This window comes from Mustela nivalis, assembly GCF_964662115.1.
Source record: "Mustela nivalis genome assembly, chromosome: 5".
Classification (NCBI taxonomy): domain Eukaryota; kingdom Metazoa; phylum Chordata; class Mammalia; order Carnivora; family Mustelidae; genus Mustela; species Mustela nivalis.
In genome coordinates this window covers 20503814-20529256 of record NC_139024.1, presented here as the reverse complement: position 1 = coordinate 20529256, position 25443 = coordinate 20503814, and the positions used below count along the sequence as shown (strand labels likewise).

The window sequence follows — 25443 nt, the reverse complement described above, 5'->3', positions numbered from 1 at the left end:
CTGCTAAATCTTCTCTTATATATTATTTGTATTTTTCTCTTAAAAGAACTTGACAGAGCCAAGAAAATCACCAGTCTGTTTAATAAGCATATAACATGTTCCCTCCTTATTAGCCAAGGGATATTAAGATGTCCTCAAATAAGGAAGCATGTTTCAGTCAAATAAATATATATATATATATTTGAACAGCTGAAATTCTCAAACTTTTAGGAAGTCCAGTTCCTCAAATTTCCCCTCCTGTCACATAAGGCCAAACATTCTTACCAATCACTTCTCTAAAATAACCATCAGTTGTCACTGCTAAAACAGAAGTTCCGAGAGGTCAAAAGTGTTTACTGACATCAGAGTGAGGCTCCAACTGGACGAAATAGAAACCAGATAATAAAAGAGCATCACTCATGGCTGTTGGGTGTGTACTGGGCAAAGCCTGTTTCACAAGAGAAGGGGAAGCTGCCGAGGACAGGAACAGCCACACTAGCTACTTGCACCAGGGGCGGGGTGCTTGGGAATATTACCTGACTAGCAACAACCCTATGGGGGCAGATATAACATCTTGAACTCCTGAGGAAGCCGGTTAAGTAGCTTGCCCAAGGTCAAACAGCTGGTTAATGGTAGAGTGGCAATTTGAATCCAGATTGATCTCTCTTAAGTCCAGCCTTTTAATTAATTTTATTATAAAAGTAATATAACCACATTAACAAACACTCAGACAAAAATCCCTGTAATCTCATAACCCAAATACAACTTAGCATTTTGGTATAATTGTCATAGGTTTTTCCTAGGTATGCATTATGCTTTGCAAAATTACGATCATACTCCACTATTTGGTATCAAACTAAACATTTGTCTAACTTATTTAACAATTTTTCCAATCATTTTAATTAACAGATTATATTCCAAGAGTAGACATGTCATAGTTTACATAATGAGCCCTCAAACCATGGAACACTGGTGGTTCTTTGCAGCTTTGGGAGCAAATCATGGTTTTTGTTTTGTTTTTGTTTTTTTAATGTTCAGTTAGCCACTAGATTATACATTGCTGGTTTCTGATGTAGTGTTCAGTGATTCATTAGTCGCACCTAACATCCAGTGCACATCTTGAGTGTAACATGCTGCTTTCCCAAATACATACTGTCACCACTGTGTATTTGAAAGCTTCAAATAGACAATACCAATCAACAGATGATTAAAAAAAAAAAAACCATAATGAAAATATTTTGAAAATGCCACCATCCCTGAGCTCTTAGGCCTAGAAGCGAATAAGTCCGATGAATACTATTAATGAAGGGTCATCCCAAAATAACAAGTTCAAAGAGGCTGCACTTCTGAGACCCCAGACAGCAAGTGCTGTGAATGGTTCAGTGCCCATACTTTCAGTTTCCTAGGAATGCCAACAAAAGAAGTTATCCTCATTAAAATCTAGATTTGGAAGAATGGAAATTCTTTGAAAAGAAAACAAGTCCTATCCGTTTTATGTGTCAGAGCAGTCAGAACTTACAACAATAAGGCCAACATGCTCACCCAGGACTGTGTCATGTTTCATAGTTAATTTCCTCTTCAAAATGCCATGTGCCCATTTTACTCAGGTCACGTGACTGAGCAGCAACAGTGCAGCTCTCGGTTTTTGGCAAATAACCCTACGACATAGAAGAGTCAGCAATATTGAATCCTGTGTAAGCTGACCGAATTTATAAGGTATAAAGCATGCCTGTCAGAAAAATCTCTTATGGGTGCCTGGGTGGCTCAGTGGGTTAAATCCTCTGCCTTCGGCTCCTGTCATGATCTCAGGGTCCTGGGATCAAGCCCCACATCCGGCTCTCTGCTCAGCAGGGAGTCTGTTCCCTGCCCCCCCGCTCCCTCCCCCCCTGCCTCTCTGCCTACTTGTGATCTGTGTCTGTCAAATAAATAAATAAAATCTTTCAAAAAAAAAAAAAAGAAAGAAAGAAAGAAAAATCTCTTACTTTTGGAGGAAAGTAATATCCAAAATGCCTGTGTGCCTCTTTGTCTGTTTTGAAAACTTTATTAGAATCCATGCCGCCATCAGTGTGAGGTGGAAACCGTATACTTAAATGCCCAGAAGCATCTATCTGCTCCCCAGATAGAGCACTAAAGATTCCTGCTGATCAGGGAGAATGGAGTAAAAATGGGGACAAATGGGGAATTCATTTCTACGGAGATGGAACTGTGCCACTTAATGACAACTTGACTATAGTCCACACGAGATAACCTATCACCCTATCCACAGTGCCTGTTTAAAACCCATATCTTTTTCTTCATATCCCCAGCTCTCTGTACCGCACATTTTGATGGTAAAGTTGTACTTCATCAGACCCTAATGATATCCTTTTCTTCTCCAACGTTTAATGAATCCTGCACTTCAGACTTCCCCTTCTCTTAAAAGTTAACATGTTTACTCATGGGAATGTCAAATGGAATGTCCAAGTATAACCACTTTGGAAAAATAATTTGGTATTATCCAGTAAAGTTGAAGATGCACATACTCTAAGACACCAAAATTCTTCTCTTAGGCACCTGCCCTAAGAGTTTGCTTGCAGGAGGATGTACATACAAGAATGTTCACAGCAGCACTGCTTAAAATGGCACAACACTGGAAATGACCCAAATGCCCATTGAGAGGAGACTGGATACATAAATTGTGGTATGTTCCCACAATATAAGACCATATAGCAGTGGAGATAAGTGAATTTCATGTTTGCCATTTCATGCAGCAACAGGGATGAATCTTAAATGACTGATTAAAAAAAAAAAAGCAAATGGTACAATATTACATGTCTATATATCCATATCTATATATGCCCAGGGCAAACAAAACTTAATAATAGATTACATAGAAAAGCCGTAGGGAAACATACTTAGACAGATAAGCCAGGAAATAACAAACACAAAATTATTCAGCACTGGTACCAGGAGAGAGAAATATGGCCAGGGTGGAACACATAAGGATTTTCAAAGTAATGGTGATATTCTAGTTCTTATGTTGCAGGATGGGTACAGGGGGTTGTATTTCTTACCCTCTTTTTCCCCCCATTCCCTTCTCTGTGTGTGTATATCTGTAATCAAGTATAGAACTGATGCATATGCATCTCTCTTTGTAGGAATATAAATAATACATAATAACAAATATATTTATTATAGAATATTATACATATATAAAATTACATCAATATAATATATAGTAAAAAATATAAATACATTATCCATCTACACACACACACACACACACACACACACACACACCTTTGTAGACATCCTCATGATCATCATCATTTTCCTTTTCACTCCTCACCCTGGACCTGCCTCCCTCAGCAACCCCTTCCAGGCATTCTGACCCAGGTGGAGTCCTCAGCTCAGACCTTTGTCTTAGACTTGAGTGCTTGCTCTGTCCAACTCCCTCCTCTAAACCTGATAACCACTGAAGACCCAACATGACGCCCTTTATTCTCTGTACAGATTCATGTGGAACATTCAGCAGTGATGGGAAGGTAAACCTTCCCATCGTGGTGAGCTCTCATTCAGAAGGTGGTACCAATTGCAGTGCAAGGGAATCTGAGATGCTACTCAGAGTGCAATGACTGTTTGCTAAATTACACAAGTTGCTGCCGGCAGCAGTGCTGGCCTTGATCTCCCAACCCGACCCAACCACAGGGTGTCCTGTGCTCCTGAGAAGCTTGTCATGTTTGCTCCATTGCATTACTGCTGCCTGGCCTGATTTCTCAAACCACCTTTTCTTTCTTCCTGCAAAATAATCTTAATTCCACTCATCTCCCAGACACCGGGCTCCTGACCTTAACATAATTCTTCATCTTTTTTTTTTTTTTTTTTAAGATTTTTACTTATTTATTTGAGAGCGATAGCGAGAGAGAGCACAAGTGGGGACAAAAGGGAGAAGCAGGCTTCCCACTAAGCAAGAAGCCCAACATGGGGCTCAATCCCAGAACTCTGGGATCACGACCTGAGCCGAAAGGAGAGGTTTAGCCGACTGAGCCACCCAGGCGCCCCAATTCTTCATCTTTTTACCTCTTTTAAGGGTAAACTCTGAGATTACTTTTCTCCTCCAACTTCAGACTCTCTCAGGAGTCCCTGATCATGACACCACAGCCATCGTTAAGACAAAATAAGAGCTCTTATTAAATTTGTTCCATTTCAGTAATGTTTATTCTAAAAGCTTTTCTTATTTCCTACTCAAAAATTAAAAGTGATAAGAAAACTATTTCAAAACAAATGAATTTAGCAAAGTTTTTTATGTTGGGGTTTCTCTCCTATTTGGTAGACTGCTTGGAGGAAAAAACACATAAACTGGAACCACTATCCTAGAGATCTGAGTATAGGGAATTTGATTTTCTTAAAAAAAAAAAAGATCAGAGCTTGCCAGAAGTTAGGGGTGAGGGAAGGATGGACAACCAGAGCACAGAGGACTGTTAGGGCAGTGAAAATACTCTATATAATAGCATAATGGCAACACTTGTGGTCGTACTTCAATCCAGCATACAACACCAGGAGTGGACGCTAATGTAAACTATGGATTTGGGGGGCTACTGCTGTGTCAACTTAGGTTCCTCAATTTTAACAACTGTCCAACTCTGGTGAGGGTATTGATATTGGGGGAAGCTATGCATATAGGGGAACACAGATATTTGGGAAATCTCTGTACTTTCCCCTTATTCTTACAGTCACCTGCTCTAAAAAAAAAAAAAAATAAAGGCTATTTAAAAAAAAAAAAAAAAGAAAAACTTGGAACAACAACAAAAAAAAAGAAACCAAACAAGTGCTTTTTCCCACCCTGAGACATCTTGTTCTGCTGGCCTTGAAATTGTTTCTGAAGCTTTTTACTTTTTCTTTCAAAAAACATTACACGGCATCCGTCATTGGTGTATTTACTACCTACAAAACATGGAGGCCTAATTATATTTTCCTCTAAGCCACTGCAAAAATAGAATAATAATAAAATTACATAATTGGGTAGTGGCCAGTATTTACATTAAAAAATATAACTGAACATGAGAAAATACAGTAAATATTATGGTAACTGTCAACATTTTTTGTTCTTCCAGTTCATGGGTTAGATAGTGAGAAGCACTACTGACATATTGCCAGGGAGTTCTCTCCTGTACCTAAAACTTCACTGTGGATCCCCATGAGGACTTCCAAACTCTGTGAACAGGTTATAGAAGTTATTTCATTTCAATACCTAAGGATTGCTCAAACTTGTAACCTCACGATCAAATTTGCTTTTTTGCAATAAGCATCATCTTGACACACTCTGGTAAAGAAAAAAAAAATTTTGCCCTTATTTGATAACCGAATAATAGGCAAAATGACTGTTACTTTATTTTTTAAACTTCTGCTTCCTATACCACGAGTTTAGTAGGACTACTTTTCAGAATATTCTTCCAGAGATGAACAAAATCTCCCCCTGCCCACCCCCCCAACACACAAACGTTCTGTTTGTTTTAAATGACGATGGCATTAAATCCTGATGAAGAGCAACAGAAAAATTAAAGTCATAGAAAGGAGACTTCCCCCGGCCCATTCTTCTGGCCCAAGCATGGATCTGTCCCGGTCACACTGGGAAGTTATCCAATCGTTGGCCAGTATTGCCCAAAGAAAGAAGGAACAAGAAACCGAAGTTGCGAACTCCGTCCTGGGATCCTCCTGGATGGTTTTCCCAGGCCCCCGCCCAGCCCCTCACTCACCGCTGCTGCAACGCTGCGTCTGACTCTCTGCTTCCCCCACGGCCACCATCACACAGCTCTCGGGTGGCACAGCAGGACCTGGTCAAGTCCCTGAGGCCCACACAGTCTTTCCACTACATCACGCCGCCTCGTGACTGACCCTGAAACCATCTCACTTGGTCTTGGCGAATCTTATTTGGAAGAACTATGCAAATGACTGAATTGTTGTTTTCCCCCCTTCTTTGGTTCACATAAATGATCCACACAGCATCTCACTTCCTTTCCCTCACTTTACATGCTGACTACACTTAGTAGTGGCACATTTCACAACTTCACAAACACCCCTACATCTTCCAAGAAGGGGCCTTATGCACCCAACAGTGAGGTCGGCTCTTCAGAGACCACATGCAATCTGCAAAGAAGGATGTCTTTAGTAATGGTGAGCCCTAGAAGCAAAGATTAGGACTCCTCATCTGAACGCAGGCTTCTAGTCTCACCTTCAAAATCACCCATGGCTAACACCCACAAGTGTGCTACAGGATATGGGGCTCAGGACTGAAACCCATGGACATCAGTGAGAACAACCGGGGGGACCTCTGCCCTCACAGCAATGCTCCTAACCCTCCCTTCCTGGGGCACCGCCCTCATCTTGGGGCATTTTCATGGGACTATCAGAGTGGTACGTCACAGACACAGAGCAGCGGCCTCAGCAAAGCATCTGTCGCTCGAAGCATAGCTGCTCGAGATGGAAGGCCCTGGGCTAGGTGACAATTCAGTCTGAAGGCCCCAGACGTGATGAGCGACCATGCCCAGCGGTGCTAACGTCACCGAGCAGCAACACTGACCTGGAGGGAGGGCCCTGCACAGTGGGGCTTTGTAGGTTCATCCCTGGTAAGGTTTCACCAAGATGTGCTTAGGGATATCACAAATAAATCACAACTGAGGGGACAGTCAATCAATTAGAGGAAAGAATAGAGACTTTAAAACACTTCAGCCAGCTGCAATAACTGATGGAACAGACCAAAAAAGAACCCAAAGAGTTCACAAAAATAAAAACCTGCCTTAAACGGTAAGAAAAAAAATCAACTGTGTATGTATAGGAGGGTTTCATCACCTACCTGACACCCTCTAATCTACTCAGCTCAGACAACTCAGCCCTGTTCACAAGCTCTGCCATGTGACCTGGACCCCAGGCTCTGAATGGGCGAGGCTCCATGCCACTGACACACAGACCTACCTCAGTGTGTGACTCTGACGTCACACCAGGGGCTTCCTCTTACTCCCTGGGCTCAAGCTCCTATCTTGGGCCCTCCTGTCTTGGCAGTTGGTTCGAACTCACTATTCAGGACTCATCTCTTCATCAGCTTCTTGTCTGAGTCTTGTCCCTCCCACCAGTGCTCCTCCTATCTGCCCCTTGGCCTGCTCAGCTGGACAATTCTGCTGCCAACACCTGTCCATCTAGATGGCCACCTGTGGAGGGTTTTCTCCAGTTCTGTGCCTCACCAAATTGCTCTAACTGCCTCCTGTTTACCATCTGCGGCTGGTACTATCGCCACGAGTACGCCCCAGCTTGCCGATGTGTCTGTTCTCTGGACCCCTCTCTGGCCTCTGTCTGGATCCCAAGCTGGTCCCAACCTGCTACAGACAGAAACCTGGCTCTTCTATCTGGCAGGGCAAAAGGGAACAGTTTAAAGCAATTCGTATTTTAAAGTCTTAAGGATGTGCACTGAACCCAAGTTCGATGCAAGGCAAAAGTGCGAGAGGGTGGCTAAATAGAGGTGTGACCTCGGTTCCCCTAAGTGTAGCACATCATGATGCAGAAAACATGTACATCTCACAAGACCTAATAGTTCCAGGAGTAGAGTTCTTACCCTACACTGGGCAAGCTGTCACAGAAGTACCATTCGTGTCTGAGTGCTATGTTCTTAAGGGAACGCCTCCAGGGGGATGTGACCACAATGGCAGAATTCCTAATATTAGGTACTGTAAGAACATCTGTAAGGTCAGGGCTGATGGCTGAGGAAAGGGGGATTTGCAGGGATGGGGCTCTGCAGTGCCAACGAGCTGTCACAAGAATGATGACATGGAGACTTACATGACGAGAGGACTCTCACACAGGGTCACACACACAGGGACGCATACAGGCATACCATGGAAGAGGTGGCCTGAAGCAGGAGGTGCTGGTCCCAACCTCTGCTTCTGCCTCAGCTGACCTGCATCCTGGCCTCCGTTTCCCCCTAAGACTGGGAGACTATGATTTTGAAGGCCCCTCCCTGTTCTCAGAAACCATGATTCCTCAACCTCACATTAACCCCAATCTGAGAAAGAAGATAAACATGGTCCTGCCTGTTCTGTGGCCTGGGAGACCAGATAGGCTCTTAGGTCTCCCAAGGGCCCCTTGTAGGAAAAATCAAACTCATTGGAAGTATTATGTGAAACCAGTGGTCATAAGCTTTATGTTTCAGGAAATGAAAAATGTGGAAAAGAGAAGGTGTGGGAGGCAGAAAAATGTCCACCCCTTCCCCAAGATTTTCACTTCCTAATCCCTGCAATCTTTGACCATCAGCTCACACAGAATGGAATGCTGGGGTCTAATGAAGTGAAGGATCTTGGGAGGAGGAGCTGATCCTGGTTTATCCAGCAGGTTCTAAAAGCCATCACGGGCATCCTTACAAGAGGGATGCGCAGGAGCTCTGATAGAGACGCACAAAGGAGAGAAGAGAATCTGAAGGGAAGGCTGAGGCTGGACTGATATGGCCACAAGTCAGAGGAGCGCCTGTACCACGAGGAGCGGGCGGGCAAGTAACAGATTCCCCCCTGAGCCTCTGAAGGACATGTGCTCCTGACATCCTGCTGTGGGCTCTGACCTCTAAAATTGGGAGAGAAGAAAGCTGTTGTTTTCTGCTGTCCAGTGTGCAGTTGCTTGCTACGGCAGCCACAGCAAATGAATACGGAGATTTTCTACTTAAACTTTTGTGTAGCCCCCCCGAAGTGGGCAGTAAAAACTGCGGTTAGGGGAAAAGCTTGAATTTTCCCGTATTTTTAGTTCTCTTCCCCATACACACAGCAGTTCAGAGCAAGTGCAGCTCTGCTTTTGAAAGTGTTTGGGGGCAGTGACAAAAGTATCTTCTTAGCCATTCTTTACACATATTTTACTAATAATCTCTCCTTCACAGGTGATTTCAGCAGACAATAAATCCATGCAAGGCAGACGACCAAGGGATTCCAACCTCCCCCCAGCAGGCCTGGCTGCAGTGGAAGAAATTATGCAGCAACTCACGGCTACAGGAGAAAGCCTGCAGAGTAGGTGGGAGCTTGTCTTGATTCTCCATTGTGACGTGGGCTGAGTTTCTCCCCATTCTCTCCTGGCAGCATCCAGCTCTCTCCTTGTAGAATGATGAATGTTACTGAGAGGACAATGAGATGATCCCGAGCCCAGGAACAAGCCTCCCCGGACTCCCACTCCTACGGAATGCCATCGTGGAAAGTCACTCTCACGTGGTCACCCCCAGGGGACCCCCTGGTGGGACCCGTACAAGAGAACATCCACCGTAGAGTGGAAACAGAGGGTACTCCCAGTTTGAGAGCTACTTTTGGATTGTGTGACTTCCCAGATATAAGTCCTGGGGCAAATCATTTCATTTCTGTCGGGTTTCGTTTCCGTCACATGTAAAACAGGACTACTGAGTAAGATAACATGTGGCCTAGGATGGTGGTTAGCCCACAGATGTTTGTTAATGTTTGAGGAACAAATGAAGTATGCGTTCGGCATCAAAGACTAGACAATTCACCCGTAATTTTCCAACTCTTTCCTTGGATTACAACTTAAATTTTGTTTTCTGTAGCTCTTCTAATGGTCACCAACATCTGCCTGAGTTTATGTCTAGGAAGAGGAAATCTTTTATTATCTTAGAAATTCAGAATGGCAGAGGACATATTTTTTCTTCTCCCACAGCACTTAGGTTTATAATGCAGAAGATTTATATAAAAGAAAATTGGTCAGTTATTATACGTGATGTATAACAACTGTTTTCGATGCAGGACTAGAACTATTTGCTCTTTGACCTAAAGCAGAACTCCATGGAAGTTCCTCCCTCCCACCCAAATCGTTCCCAAGTCACCAGGAAAGCAGGCTGTAGGAAGCCTGGTCTTTGCCCGTGCCCAATCTCCAAGAAAATGGCTCAGGCTATGGGGAGGCTGAGGCAGGGCATGGAGAATGGGAGACAAGTGGGCATCCTATAAGCCATGGGGTTGACAGCCCTAAGCATGTGAATCACAGAAGGCCTAAGGCACAGTCCCATCTGCACACCAGGGCTGCCTTCTCCATTCCCCACACCTACCTAGTGAGCCCTCCGCTCCATTCCGGGAGGAGCGGCTTCTACAGAGGGCAGCGAGTTCTGCTGATGGGTGTTCTTCCCTCCTCCTCTTCACACCTTACGGCAATCAGCCCACACAGGGACACGCTACACCCTGACACCGTCCCCTGCCCCACATACAGACACATTCTCACTGAAGACACATCCTCATATCTGTGCACTCCCCCCAAAAAGCACTGCTGACCTTCTGACTCCTGGAAAATCCTATTCCTCCTACTAAAGAAAAATCTTACATGACTTAATTTTTCTACCGCTCAACTAGCTATATGGGAATCCAATATACATGCCTTAAAGCTTGGTTCTGGATGCAGTCTCAAACTTTGAACCAATTGTTTAGAATGACTTTTTTTTTTTCTTTCTTTCCATTTTTTTTTTTTTTAACAAAAACTATCAGCTCCACATTAAGAAACTAGGATATCGTTATCACTTCTCTTGGGACTTATTAAAACAAAAGAAATTGGAAAATGGAGCAACTTCTACGTACATTCTACATTTATGGATGAACACTTAAAGGAATTCACTGGGAAAAAGAAAACATTCTAAAGCATTTTGTTTACTTTTCTTTTGAATGACAATTTTTATTTCGGTGCCCTTTGTAGCTATCAAACAGACAGTAGGATCTATGGCCATATTTGTGGCCCGAAGGCAGTCATCTAAACCCTGCAAACGGAATAGCAATACAGGGATTCTGGTTCTCACTGAAACTACAAAAATGACAGGTCTCTCTCGAGGCAAGTGCCAAATGCTTTCAATCATGCTAGACAAAGGCCACACAGCATGCATGAAAATCATGGAGGATACATGGATCTCAAACCTCTTTCCTTGGCTCTTTGAAAGTCATTACAACCAAAGTAGATGTTGTTTTCACCAAACCCATTTAAATCATGATTTAAATTACCAAATAAGAGAAACCAAATTTAATTAGTTTTATTTTTTAAAAAGTATATTTTTGTCCTTGTGACATAGTCTAAAATTCAGTTGAGTATGGGTTTTATTTTTAGAAGATACACTGTATATATTTAAATCAGTGATTTATGTAAACCATACTCAGAAGTGTATCCCTTAATAATTCAAGAAGATTCTGTGAAAAGACCAAAACAAAGCAGTATTAATGTCTCACTTTTGCTCTTACTGCTCCTCCCTCTTTTATCCTTAGACTTTCTTTGCTTGCAGGATTACTTAATTCTTAAGGATTATCTATTCATTTGTCTGCTTGGAACTTTGTACTTTTGAAGAGGAAGCCAAGGAGTGATTGTCTTATCTCCATATAATGCTATTAATTAGCATGGTTTCTACAGATAAAACCTATAGATGCAAAAAAGAAACATGATTGCTGGAGTACACAGAAAGATTTTTTACCTTGCCACTTACTAAAGTGGCTTTCGTGGACTCTCATTATCCACTATTTTGGTCATGTGCCATTCTCTCACGCCTGTAGTCAACATTTTAAGAGGGCATTCTAGAAGTCAGGTCCTAGGCTTAGCACGTGAAAGGAGTCAGATCTGACAAAGCTTACAGTTCAAGAGGGAACAGATACTAGATGACTACTGCACAAATGACTATACAATAATGGTAGCTTTGAAGAAGGGCATGGTGGCACGGCAACCCTGTGGATTGTGAGGGAGTCTCAACGAAGACCTCTCTGGAAAGTAACATTGCTTTTTTTATCACTCATAAAACTTTTTAGAAAGAAGTCACACAAATATATTATCCCAAATATTGTATCAATTTTAAGGTAGAGTATGGCATGAGAAAGAAGGCTCTAGACCCAGATATAATTAGAATCCTTGCTGTTACCGTGGTGCCTCAAGCAACTCATGGTAAAGGGACATGGTTCCCTCACAAGATCGTTGTAATGGTCAAGTGTGACACAGAGAAAGCACTCAGTATGTAGTATAAGCTCAATAAACTATAGATAATAATAATTACAGCATTTAGTTGACTTATCTTTGAGCTTTCACATGTCGAGATAAGGCTAATTTTCCATTCATAGTTCTATCTTTACAAAAATGTTCTATTGAATGAGAAAACTCAAAAACCCATTTAGAAAAAAACACACCATGACTTCTGTGATTTTTCTTCCCTTGGGTTGGCCAGCAGGTATCATTTAATTATACAATGGAGGCACACTCTATTCTAGATTCTTCTTGGCAGATATATAAATACAGGCGAAAAGAACAATTTATACATCTGTGCTCAACAGCTTTCTATCAGCATTAGAAAAAAAATCTGGAATTGGAGCTTTTGAATTAGAACTTTTAAAATAGTGAACTCCCCTAGGGCAGTTAAGTATTTTCCAGGCCATTAACTATGGGACCAAGAGGGTGCGGCAGGCGAGAGTCCTTTGCAGGCAGCTCAAATTCATGCAGCCCAAGAAGCATTTCCCACCATACTTTTAGCATCTCTTATTCTGAATTCCCCTCAGTACTTAAACAAATACCCAACCTGCACGACAGGGTCGGTCACAATTCCCTCATTAGACACTCCCTGCTGCCAGGGCTGTACATGAAGGTACAGACAATAGCTCCCAACCGCTGGTAGGCCTTATTAACATCCTTCACACTCGTGGCTAACAGGGCTTTATCCTTTTTGGTATAAAGACCAAGTAAGAAAACACAAAAACTGTCATTTGTGTTTTTAAGTTAAAAAATGAAGAGTTTTACTCGATCCTGGAAGAGGGACCACATTACTGATAAGAAAAATGAGGCTTGCACAAGAGAAAAGGTTTGCTTAAGGTCTCAGAGCACGTGAACAGCAGAGTTGAAGCAAGACTCTAATTCATTCCACTCAGGGCTTCCCACCCCATTTACTGAGCCGTCTTGTCTGCCTGGCATTGGGTTATACTGAAAACACAATGAACAGACCCGCCTCCTCCATAAACTGGACCTCCCCCTTTCACGGTTGTAGGATTCACCTCGCACAAGGCAGGGCGAGCCCTGCAACCTGGAACAGCTCCAGGCACTTCCTAAACCGTCCCGCCAGGGTTCTGGCTATGCCGGCTCTTCCACACTATACCGTCCCGAGATGGATCCGGGCACCCAAAGGCTCTTCTGACCTGCTGTGGGGCCAACCTGACCAGGAGGGCCACAGTGCTGGCCCTCCCCACGCCTCCCGCCCCCATAGGGAGTATCTTTGCCAGCCTTTGGCTTCTATAAGCCAAACCTAAGCACACCAGGATTTCAAAAAGGTTCCCCTCCAATCTAGCCCTGACTAGAGCCTGAGTCACCTTGGTTTGCATGAGCTGAAAAGGCCACGAATGAAAGTAGATCACAGTCCATTCTGCAGAAGCTAGGGGGCTACAGGGGTCAAAGGTCAGGGGTTGCTCAGAATTGTTCTAGAAGGAGGTTGCAGATAGTATACTTCCTCAACTTAAAGGCAGAGCAACTGCATAAAGAATGGCTCTAGTTCGGGGAGAAGAACCCGTCTTACACACCAAGTTCAAACAAGAAATAACCCCAAGTCATTCTTAGACGATGAAGTAGAGCCCCTGAGTGCTCAGCCCCTGAACTGCTGAAAAATTACCTCCAAGGCAATGTGACTGGGCCGTGGAGACCAGGGCAGAATAGGATCCCACGGGGCGAGTGAGACATGCTTAAGTCCAGCCTTTCATGGGAACCCAGGGCACCTGGGAGACGAGAGAAGGACAGGCAGAGAAGACTCAGCAAACGCTTGCAGAAGCAATGGATACCTGGTTCCTTCACACATGCCCTCCGTCAGGGAGCTTTTCTGGACAGTCCAGCCTCAGTCTGAGCTTCCAGAGCCCCCTCTGCACACTTCTATCACATTCTATAATCATTGCCTGTTTACTGGTCGGTCACATTCATTTTTGTCTCAGCAGATTCCAGCATGGTGCCTAATACCCAGTGAGCATCAAAAAGTGTTCAGTGAATGAAAGAATGACCTGTGATACAGTGACTACAATTTGGAGGTACAACTAGGGCAGAGGTAAGCAGTAGTCATCTCAGAGTAGAGAAAAAATGAAAACAGAAGGACTGAAGGGGACCTTCCTTAACCAGTCTGAAGACAGAGTGCTACCCACCCCTCAGCAGCCCCTGAAGGCTCATCAGCCACAGGACAGCTGTCCCATTCTATTTCTGGGGTAAGGAGACCCATCATAGAGCTAAAACATATGTTTCCCATAATTATCAAAACCAAGTGTTACAACTAAGAGAAAAGAGGAAATGGCAGATCTACCTAAGTGAGGGAAGAGTTTCTATTCATGTACCAACTCCATCTCCAACTCGAACTCTCTCTTAGAAACGTACAGACTTCAGTCACAATCCCAAGTTCAAAGTGGACCAAGTCCTGGGTCCCAATGGGACACCCTTTCTAATTCACAAGGCATGTGCTCTCAGTGCAAAACTTGTCAACTTACTTTTTCCACGTCTAGATCAGCATCCTGCTTCTTCAAAAAACTGTAGAAGAAAAAAAAAAAAAGACATCAAAAGAGAACCGAACACTCTTTGCCTGGAAACCTCCCACAAAGTACCACCATAGAATTTCCATGTGCTTCAGACAATCAGCTTGCTCACAACTTTTTTCTCGTTCACATAATTGTTGCTAAGTCACAGTTGCCACAAACACCTGCCTGCAACTGCAAAGACCTGGCCCTCCACCATCAAAGGAGGCCCACACGAGATTTTGAGTTTCTGGAGTAAGGAAAGATAAAGATGGAGGTCTTACACACACACACACACACACACACACACATACACACACACACACACACTCTCTCTCTCTCTCTCTCTCTCTTCTGGGTGCCTACAAGTCATCCATAGTTGGGACACATTAAAAAAAAAAAAAAACGAGTCTTCCAAGGTCTTGTTCAACTCACCTCTTGACTTAGATCTTTCCTTAGTCCCCAACCCATATGTGCCCCACTTCCTGTCTGACTGTGGGTGGGCCTCAGTTAAAACAGCCTTCTCAGGATGGCCCCTCTTTCCCATCAGCTGGTATTCCCCTCTCCGGGAGGTGTGCCAGTCCAACTCACCCATAGAACTCGAGTCCCAGGATTACCTTAGAACCTTATGCCAAGTCCCTGACAGAGCTGAGTGCTGATTCTGTGGCATCTGTGCCCATTTCACGTTACTCTTTAAAGTGCCAGGAGCAGACGGCAGCTTTCCAGTTTGCTCATGTGCTCTGCCTACAACCTGCCAATATTATGGTCCCTCATTTGTTATATGCAATTTTAGCTATTTGAACAAAGCTTCAGTTTTAATAAGATGTTAAAAGAGAATAAAAATGGCTGACTGGAATTATGCTGATAGTGTTAGGGAAGAAAGTAAAAGGTTTGAGGAATGTGAATAAAAAAGCAGAAATAATTTTTCCTGTTGTAGTAGAGACTCACACTTTTTTTCATTCTGATTCTTTGCGTCCTGGTCCGTGGTTTAAAATACTGCCATCACAAATCTCTATCCCCATCCAAACCATCCCAACGCACACACAAAAGAATTTTTGCACTGTTTGAAAGGGTGCATAATTAACAGTAACATCTTTGTTTTCTTTAATCAAAGATGACTCAGAATGAAGGAAAGAAAAAAATGACCGTGGGGAAGAGAATTAGAAACTCATATATTGTCTTCTGCAGATGGGTATTCAAATCATGAACTGACTGCAGACATGCAGGAGAAGCAGCATGAGGCTGGAGAGAGAGAATGTGCTAGAGAGCACGGTAATACAGCCGGTAACTTAGCAACCCACCTCACCCCAGCTCTTTCGTGCTTCGGACACACTGTCCTGTCCTAACTGAGATGCTACCAGGCAATATATACCTTTGCTTCCAGTGAACCCACTGGGGATGCAGACCCTGCCGCACTGGAAAAAAATGGGAATTCTCATTGTCCAAAAAAAAAAATTTTTTTTTAAAGATTTTATTCATTCATTTGACAGAGAGAGAGAGAGAGATCACAAGTAGGCAGAGAGAGGGGGAAGCAGGCTCACTGCTGAGCAGAGAGCCCGATGTGGGGCTCGATCCCAGGACCCTGAGATCATGACCTGAGCCAAAGGCAGAGAGGCTTAACCCACTGAGCCACCCAGGCACCCCCCCCCATCATCCAAAATTTTTAACTAGCCTCCCTGTAACCAGCAAAGAGTAATTCAGTACCATTAAAATTTTTCATCAGGGGTGTCCAGATGGCACAGTCAGTTAAGCAACCGACTCTTGGGTTTGGCTCAGATTGTGAACTCAAGGTCCTAAGATCGAACCCTGCACTGGGCTCCATGCTCAGCTCAGAGTCTGCTTAGGTTCCTCTAGCTCCCTCTCCCTCTGCCCCTCCCCGCCTCTAAAACAAATAAATAAATCTTTAAAAAACGAAAATAAATAAACAAAAACCCAACTTTTCACCAAAAGGAACATATATAAAGTGGAAGTCTGACTTCCACTCGAACGTTTTTCAAAGAGGTTTAGGAAGGCGGTCATTTGGATTTACAGAATGGAATTTTCTATTTGCAAGGTGGAAGATTCCTCCCTTCACCTGCCACAGAAAGTGCACTTGGAGAATGACTACCCTTTGCCAAAGCAGTAAGCAAACTCCACCTCCCTCATGTAGACAGCACAGGTGCAAGGGCACGGGATGCCCAGTTCAACAACAGGGTCTTGAAGAATGAGCTTCAGCTCTGTAGCACTTCGGCAACTCGTAGCAAAAGGAAAACTGAAAACCTGTCTGGAGCAGCTGGCTGACTAGTGCAAAAGGAATATTATCCTTCCGTGCATATATGCAGCTTCATCCAATCTCTCTTTCGGGCTTTCAAAACAGATGGAGTTAATTAACAAAGACAATACATATATGTAACGTCCCGCAGCACAAAGCAGAAGGATGCCACAGCTTTCACTTCAAAGACTCCCAGCAAGCACGCCCGAGATATTTTTAGGCATCAGCTCCATTGTTTCAAAGAAGACCTGGTTTGGTGAAATAAAACTGTCACAAAGTAAAATTCACAGGACAACCCTATCTAGTACGAAGAGTGGCATCTGTTTTTAAAACCAGGCATCTCTGTCTTAACTAAAGGGTGTGTTTCTAGGAGTTGAGAATAAATTTTGTCATGAAATGTCTAAGTGGAATAGAAGTACCTTTTATTTGGGACACCTGGGTGGCACAATTGGTTGGATGTCCATCTCTTGGCTTTGGCTCGGGTTGTGATCTCAGGGTCATGAATGAGACTTCCTTCAGCCCTCTTCCCCTCCCCCTTCCCCACGGACCTCCCCTCATGTACAGGTGCACCCACATACTCCCTTTCTCTCAAATAAATCTTTAAAAAAAGAAAAAGTATCTTTTATTTGTCTTAACTTTAAAAAACCATTCTTTAAAAATTCATCGATTATCCCATTTTATTTTTATTCTAAATCTAAATTTTTGGAATATCCAAGTTTTAAGTTTGCAAAGCTTATTAAGGCAAGATAGACCTCTCCTTCCCTGTGCATGTGTTTTTGTACAGACACAGATGTGTATATGTGGTTACACAAACCCTTTCAACAGTTGACTGTATTCAACTGTGGGCTTCTGGGCATTAGGGCATTTTCCATGCTTTTATTCTTCCTGCTGAAGTAGTGCTAATGTTTTGTTTGAGAAACATGACTGAAGTGACCCAGATTCCCCAGTGGAAAAGGCTGATCCATGATGTTGCAAATGTGTGACCGCCTGCAGGAATGGAAGCCAGAGAACAAGGCCTTGGCCAAAAACGAGCTACTCCCAACTATTTAGATCTGATCAAATCCTCTATCTTTAGGAGAATACACAGAGATCTTTGTTCTTAGAGAAAACTCTAAAAATAAAACTGAGAAGTCTTCAACTATGGGTTTTCTCTTGATGCAGCCATCCCCATAGCCCCACCACTCTCCTATTTCCAACCATCTGGGGCACGTCTCCCGCGGCACCCACCACAGGCACCTTACCCCAGGGCAGAGGAATAAAGAGACACAGTCAACGGGGCATCAGCCACAGGTTCAGAGAATGGCAAGAGGCTTGCAGGACTACAGGGCAGAGAGGGAGTTAAGAGGATGGTGGTAGGCTGCTGGGAGAAAGGTGGGAAACTGAGGCAGAGGCCAGCTAACAAGTCAGCCAGTTGAAGGCACACTCCTGGGGTTACCAGTGTCTTTTCTACTTGCCTCTATCCCAGGAAGGGGCTGAAAAATAGATACAGCCTCCAGCATATTCCTGGCACTGGACAAAGCATCGTCACTCCAATCTCACCAACCCTGCTGGGTTCAGGACAGGGTTCCCCTAATTAGCTTTTGCTGTCGGGCCCAGGACAAAATCACCTTTTCTCTCCTGTTTTCCTTTGGTCCCTCTTCTGTGCAGAACTAGATTTCCTCTCAGTGTTCTCACAGCACTTTATACTCAGTACCTGCTTTACGGTCTCCCCTGCTCAGACGCCAGCTCATCTGTGGCCAGGGCCATGCTGAGCACAACAGGGGTTGTAGCACCTCTACTGATGGAGGGGTGAAGGATGACGAGGGGCGGTGACAGAGTGACTAATGAAGAACTGCCCGGACCGGGATGAAGGAAACAAAGCTGCCCTGACTCAAGCTGCAAGTACAGGGGGTGGGGGGGACGAATCCAGGGTGTGTCCACATACCACACATAGCTTATAGAGAACCAGAAGATGACCTTTCCTTCCATTTAGTCCTGTGTCTTTAGCTATAAATAAGTGACAAAGATCCAATCTGGAGATTCCACTGTTATTTTTAATACTGGCCAGTGTTTCCTTTCTACTTAAAAAAATGTGACTGAGAAACTAAGGTTCAATACATGACAGTCAGAGTCACAATTCCCGAGTGAAGAAGGAGATGTAAGGGATATCACAAATCCGAGATTTGAATCCTGGTTCTTGGTTTTTGTTTGATTATTTTAAGAAAAGGAAGATTGAGAGAGAAATGAAATACACTTTTCTCTTGCCACAGAATCTTCTCTATTTCCAATTCAACCCTTTTTACTTCTTGAAAAAGATTTAAAATATTCATCAACCTGCCAAAAAACATCTGCATGTTACTAGACACGTCTATTCACATCTGAATGGCTGCTTTCTGCTCCAACGATCATAGCTCTATTCAATCACAACTAAAGTGAGAACCTCCGGACTGTACGTGGTGTGATGTCAATGGCCACGAGGATGAAATGGCCCTTGGACAGCAACTTCCATATCAAGTATGTCAACAGGGGCACTGTGCCTTCGGTTATTAACTTGGGATCCAAGGCACAAAAAAGACCAGGCAGGGCCAGACTCTGCCACAATTCCAAAGAAAGCTGAGACACATACAGAGCATACACAGAAGCTCCTCAATGTTCCCTGGTGAAGGGGCGGCCCCTGGCTCCCTGCCTGAAGCCTGGAACAGGCCCACTCTCTCAGTGGGCTTCCTGAGCCTTCCACAGCTGCACACAGACACGCGGCGCAGTGTTTGGGACCAGCCACGCTCAAGGTCGCCACAGTCTCCTGTGTGCCCAACAACCGGGGCAGGCCCTGGAGACAGGAGCCAGCTCAGACAAGGCCCTTTGTTGTGGGGTATTCCTCAATGCCTGGTTTCCCCAGGAAAAATGTATTTTCCTTTAGCCATTCACTCTGGCCCCAGACTGGGTCATTCTCCTATGTTCTCCTCCACATACGAACCTTCTAATAAAGTTCAAGATGGCAGCAACCACAACCTCTTCTCTCATCTTACCTGTGCTCCCCACCCGGCCCCCTGCCAAAGGTACGGTGACCCAACCACGTTCACCATGGTGAAGGGCACAGGGCCTTGGTAACAGGTCGAGAGTCCTGAAGGAGTTTGAAGAAAAGGGTCTAGTCTGTGAGAGGACAGCAAAGGTGGCTGGGGATTGCCTTTGAGGATTCTAGCCTGGGAAGACGTGATGCGGCTCCGCCAATGTCCTATATCCTTTGTCCTACTACCACATTCTTACTTATTCTTATTTATGCTTATCTACCTCATTTATTTACCTCACTGATAAGGTAATCTGTGCTTATTGTAAATCGAGAGCCCCGTTATGATACTGGAGCTTTCCCCTTCTGGCTAGTTTTTCGATGCTGATGGAACTGTTACCCTCCAGCTCCGCACCTCCATTCTGCTTGAAACAACCCATCGCTCATGGTACTACTCTACTTCTGCTAGAGGCAAATGGGGACATAGCCCAATATGAACCATGTACCTAGTGCAATTAACTGCAGGGTCGATTTCAAGTGGTAAGGGGCAAACTAGAGGCTGTATCACCTAATGATTCCTCTCACCATTGACCTTTGACTTACTCTCTAAAACACAGAATTTTGGTCCACAGTGAGGGAGGAAGCAGTTGGACCCTGCTCTATTCCCTCTCTATGCTATTTCTTTGTTCTGGACTGGGTGAGGGAAAGGGTGCAGGAGGGGTCCCATACCACACAGCCCACAGGGCCAGGCAGGTAAAAACAAGTGAACGAAGCAGGTGAGGTGGGGCTGGGGGAGCTGAAGGGCCCTGCCCCCACCCAGAGGACAGCTGCAGCGTGGCTGAGGCAAGCTGCCGTCCTGGGAGAATGCAGGCTCGGTTTTGCCAGACCTTCCAATTCTTTTCAAAAGAAACAGAAAATCTCCATTTTTATGTAAAACTGCCTGATTTTTAAATGTTAGTTTAATTTTTTTTAATGCGTCACGTGGTCTAACAAAATGTAATTATCGAGGGTATAATCCAGCCCATGGACTGGTTGGCTATTTTTCTGAGTCATAAGATCTAGCCTTTGGTTTCTCTTAATATTAAATAGGAAATTGGCTGCTATCTGCCCCTTGGGGTTATTTAAGAGCACAGAGGGGGTTTTTATTATCATGTAACAAAATAACCCAAGCACATTCAGATGCACAAAGCAGAGTAACAGGATCCCTTGTGTCTATGCAAATGTTAGTACTATGGGGCTTCATGTTTTGTAGAATTATTCGAAATGTATAATTACACGGTAGCTTCTAAATAAACAAAAGAGGTAACTGTAATAGCTTTAGAGGAGGAAGGTGTGACCAACTGGATCAAGCAGTGGGGTGGAAGCCTGAGTGGAAAGGTGCAGAGACAAACCCTGTGCAGAGACAGGTGGTGTAGACAAGCCTCTCAAGACACACAGCCATAAAGGCAGCAGAGCAGTGAGGCGGCTGCTACGCGAGAACACGAGGTCAAGACACCGTATCTTCAAGATGGATGAAATCATAAATGTCTGTACGGTGATGGAATGAGCATCATGTCAAAGTAAACAAACCCTCCCCCAAGTACCAAGGAAGTGAATTATGTCAGCAAAATACTAGACAGTACTAGGGGCAATAAAAATTTTATTAGTAGGAGTTAAGAAGCCAAGATCTAGTTATACAGGTTTTCCTAAACAAGAAGTCAGAAAAAAAAAAATCTCTACTACAACACACATTGCCCCACATTTTACACTGTGCCATTTCTGTATTTGTCCTTTTTAGCCTACTTCTAACAGTCTCTCTTTGCTAAAATACATTAGTTGCCATGGAAACGATGTCATAGTGTGTAAAACCATTTACTGTCCTTGGAAAGGCATTCGTGATAAAAACTGAACAGTAGCATGTTTTAGAAAGAGATCCAATAGAGAGCAGGTGTGTAAGAACACCACAAGATCTCAAAATCGCAACTTCAAAGTATTTTGCCACCACTGTCATATGTCCCAGTTCCCCCCAAGTCAACCGGAGGGGCACCTCTCCTCCTCTCATACACCAGGAGTACTTGAAACAAAATCTCTGATCTAATGCTGGTGAAAACAATGGACTCCCTGTAATGCACACTTACTCGCCTGGTGGGGCGGGGCTGGGAGGCTGCACCATCAGAATGGTCTGTAGGCATCATAACACTTCTGCTAATGGGAAGTATTTAGTCCTGATACCTTCTGCTATCGTCATGAGAGAGAGAAAAACAATATCTAGTACATAGAGATTTAGAGTTGCTTTCCTTATTGCCACAGATTGGCAAGACAACCCCCCTTTTTCCTTTCATTAACTCAAAATAGACCATATTTATTCCTCTGAGGTAAGATATTAAGCAGCTCTCATGTGCTACGTTGGCAAAAAACAAACAAACGAAACAAGGAGACAAGGTATGGGTCCCTTGGAGACTTAAAATCTGGCGTGGCCAGTTGGGTGAGGGTGGGAGCATGAAAGGCCTCCTGGACTTTGGGGAAGGGCCGGGTTTTATTCTAACTGCAGTAGGAAGACCATGGAGTGGTGTTGCCCCGCAATGTGATCTCCCAAAGATTTTTAAAAGCTCACTCAGCTGGCGCGGGAAGTGGAACTGGAAGTCAACAGTGGAGGAGCATAGAGCAGTAACGTTATCAGAACAGTCCCGACCAGAGAGGACAGTACAAAGCAGATGGAGAAATGGGAGCTCTAACCAGGGTGACTTTATACCTTGGCTCCTGTGTGAAAGTGTTAGATTCCACCTACTGTCTTCAGAGCGATTAAACATCTGCACAGATGTCTCATTTTTTTTAGACCACGTATTAATAGCTGCATCAAAATGATGCAAGGTTGAATTTGCATCATTCAGTCAAGATTGAATTTGGTAAACTTCACTTTGCCTTTCTGACTTCTGCCATAGTCTGCCTGCTGCTGGGTGAGATGACCTATGACGAAGAGTTTTCGTCCTGATGTGATTAAGTCTGAAGGTGACCAATAACGCGCCACCTCTTTTGCTGCCCTTCTACAATCCTGGCCTAAGCAAATACCTCCCTTTCAAGGAAAACATGCAGGATGCTTATAAAATAAAGAATACTTGGACACAAGCGGTTAAGGGCAGCTAACTCCTCCTGGTCTCAGTGGGTGGAGCCCCCACCAGACACTGGATGTGATGACGGGCTGTGCTGTGGCCAGAGTTGCGCAAGACACCTGTTAGAGGGCCGATGGGAAACAGAAAATTACAGGTTAGGTGTACATGAAATATTTTCGGGAAATGATTCTTCTCAAGAATGGCCTAAATGCTTGCGTTACAGTGTTTTTGTCATTTACTGATGGCTAGTTCTTTCACTTTGCAATACTCCTTTCAGCAGTAATGAGATAAAAATGAAAACCAAGTGAAATGTGAAGCACTAAATTTTAATTTTTCAAGAAAGCTGGTGATGAAATGTTAACTCACATAAAATGTTTGTTGAGGTTTGCTCTCCACCATGGGAACCCCAGTGACACCCTTCACGACACGAACCACAGCCACAGATCTGCAGAAATCAGCAACTACTTCAAATGGGAACTATACTGTAACGAGGCTGTGTCCGAGGACAATTTAACACGTGCAGCCACGGAAGACTCACTAACATAGCACTTGAGGAAGCATGACCTTTCTTTTAGGTCAAAAGATTGCCAGGAGATCACCTACATTGGGCTCCCTGCTCAAGTCTGCTTCTTCCCCTCCCTGTGCTGCTCCCCTTGCTTGTGCTCTTACTCCTGCGCTCCTGCTTTCTCTCAAGTAAATAGATAAAATTTAAAAAAAAAAAAAAAAAAAAAAAACCATTTCTCTTCTAACTTGATTCTGCTTATTTCTGAGTTTGGATTTTCTGGGCATATGTGAAAAGTAAAGCAATAGCTTTCAATGTGTTGGCTTCGTTAGCAGAAGAAAAAAAAAATTAACAGTTAAATGATTCCAGTTTTATGTTAGTATTATCAGGTGTTTTATGCAGAAAAGTCAATTAATTCCACTAGTGGTTTGATTTTTTTTCCCCCCCATCTATTTCCTGGGCTCAGACAAAGCTTGTGAAGTTCATTCGGTCAGTGGGGAAACATCTGTTATCGTGAATGCTACTGTAAATTGTAAAAAGTTTAACACGAGAGATGAAATTGTTTTTGTAGTGAAATACAAATACAAATTTTATGATGCTAAAAACAACTGTCCTTACTCAATCAAGAAATCTATGGAGCAGAGGAAGTCACTTGGAATTGTGGATGCATAATTCATAACTGCCAATTCAAACAAGGGGGCTATATCCTACCAAATGCAAAAGAAACTATAGATAGAGATGTAGATGTAGAAATTGACAAGTAGGAAAACTAAAGTACAAAAATATTACAAACACGTCAGCACCATAATAGGTGTCTTCTATTTTACCACCTGTCATCCGCAACCAAGTTTTAGAAATGTATGAGAAACGACTCTCTAAATCAACCTAGTTGTTTAGTAATGGTATGATAGATGAATCCTGTAAAGTTTGGGTGCGTTCTGTTCCAAAACAGTTGGAAATCTTTCATCAAAGCAGTAAGTGAAGCGCCAAAACACTTCAGCTTTTAAAGCCTTTAGCCAATTGCAGTTCTTAAAAACAAGGCTTGCTAAAAGGAAGATGCTGAAAGTTATCCCGACAAAGCCAAGGAGGAACTAAACTCAGTGTCCAAGATTTATCTGAAATTATCTTAGGATGTTTTGAAGGAACTAAACTTCAGGTGATCTTTTGATGGTGCTCCTAATTTTAACTGGATATACCAATATTATGAACCAGAATACAGCGAAGTAATGAAGATCTATGATTTGTGTCACCTAAACGTGATAAGCCATTCAAAAGGATCATAGTGGATTTTATTTTCATGAATTTAATAAAAAATGTGGTTTTTTTTTTGAAGATTTATTTATTTGAGAAAGAGAAAGTGTGTGAGAGCAAGCAGGGGGAGGGGCAGAGGGAGGGGGAGAGGATCTCAAGCAAACACCCTGCTAAGTGCAGAGCCCGTCTGGGGCTCCACCTCACGACCCTGAGATCAGGATCCGAGCCAAAATCAAGAGTCAGACACTCAACCAACTGAGCCACCCAGGAGTCCCTGTAAAAATATTAATGATAAAAACCTGAATGGGGGTAAAATTGGGGTGAAAATATTTGGGTTAAAATATTAACACATTTCTAGGTGAAAAAAATAGTCTGAGAAAAGCCTCCATTTAGCAGAATTTGCTCTGAGCTTATTTGCATCGGTAGAAAGAGCTCTTTTCTCAGTGAAAAATATTTCACATTTTCATAAATGCCAACTGAAGATTGCGACAATTTCAAATATTGACTATAAGACACAACCTTGAAGGAAACTGCAGGCAAACCTATGAGAAAACTTAAAGCACTTCATTCTTCATAAAAAATATGTGACATAGGTATTAGAGACATACGGCTAAAAACTGACTAGACTGAATAAATACCCCCAAATAATTATGGTCTTTTGCTCTTTCAAATGCTTAATCATTATAAAAAGGTTTGTTTTTTTTTTTTTTCTCTAATGTATATGGACACCTCTTTAATTTTTCGAAAATTTATTTTTGAAATTTTGCATAGAACCATTTCCAAGGTCCAAAATATTATTGAAATGATGTCAGTTAATAAATCAATTTTTTAAAATTCTGTAATACGATTTCAGGGACTCCTCTCAATACTGTTAGGATCCCACATCTCTCTCTTGGCTC

The 25443-nt window shown here is 43.3% G+C and overlaps 1 protein-coding gene across 9 annotated transcripts in view; it reads right to left on the bottom strand.

Moving 5' to 3' along the window:
- The window catches only part of FYN (FYN proto-oncogene, Src family tyrosine kinase), a 209351-nt gene that overhangs the window by 166714 nt on the left and 17194 nt on the right, over positions 1-25443 (bottom strand). For 3 of the 9 annotated variants that reach the window (XM_082731949.1, XM_082731959.1, XM_082731953.1), the window contains exon 2: positions 14445-14484. The exons of 2 other annotated variants lie outside the window; for them this stretch is intronic. The gene's annotated coding sequence lies outside the window, so the exon portion shown is untranslated. Of the gene's footprint in view, positions 1-5714; positions 6226-13591; positions 13695-14444; positions 14485-25443 lie in introns of those variants that run through there. 4 more of the 9 variants (XM_082731954.1, XM_082731960.1, XM_082731961.1 and 1 more) reach the window with 3 other exon arrangements.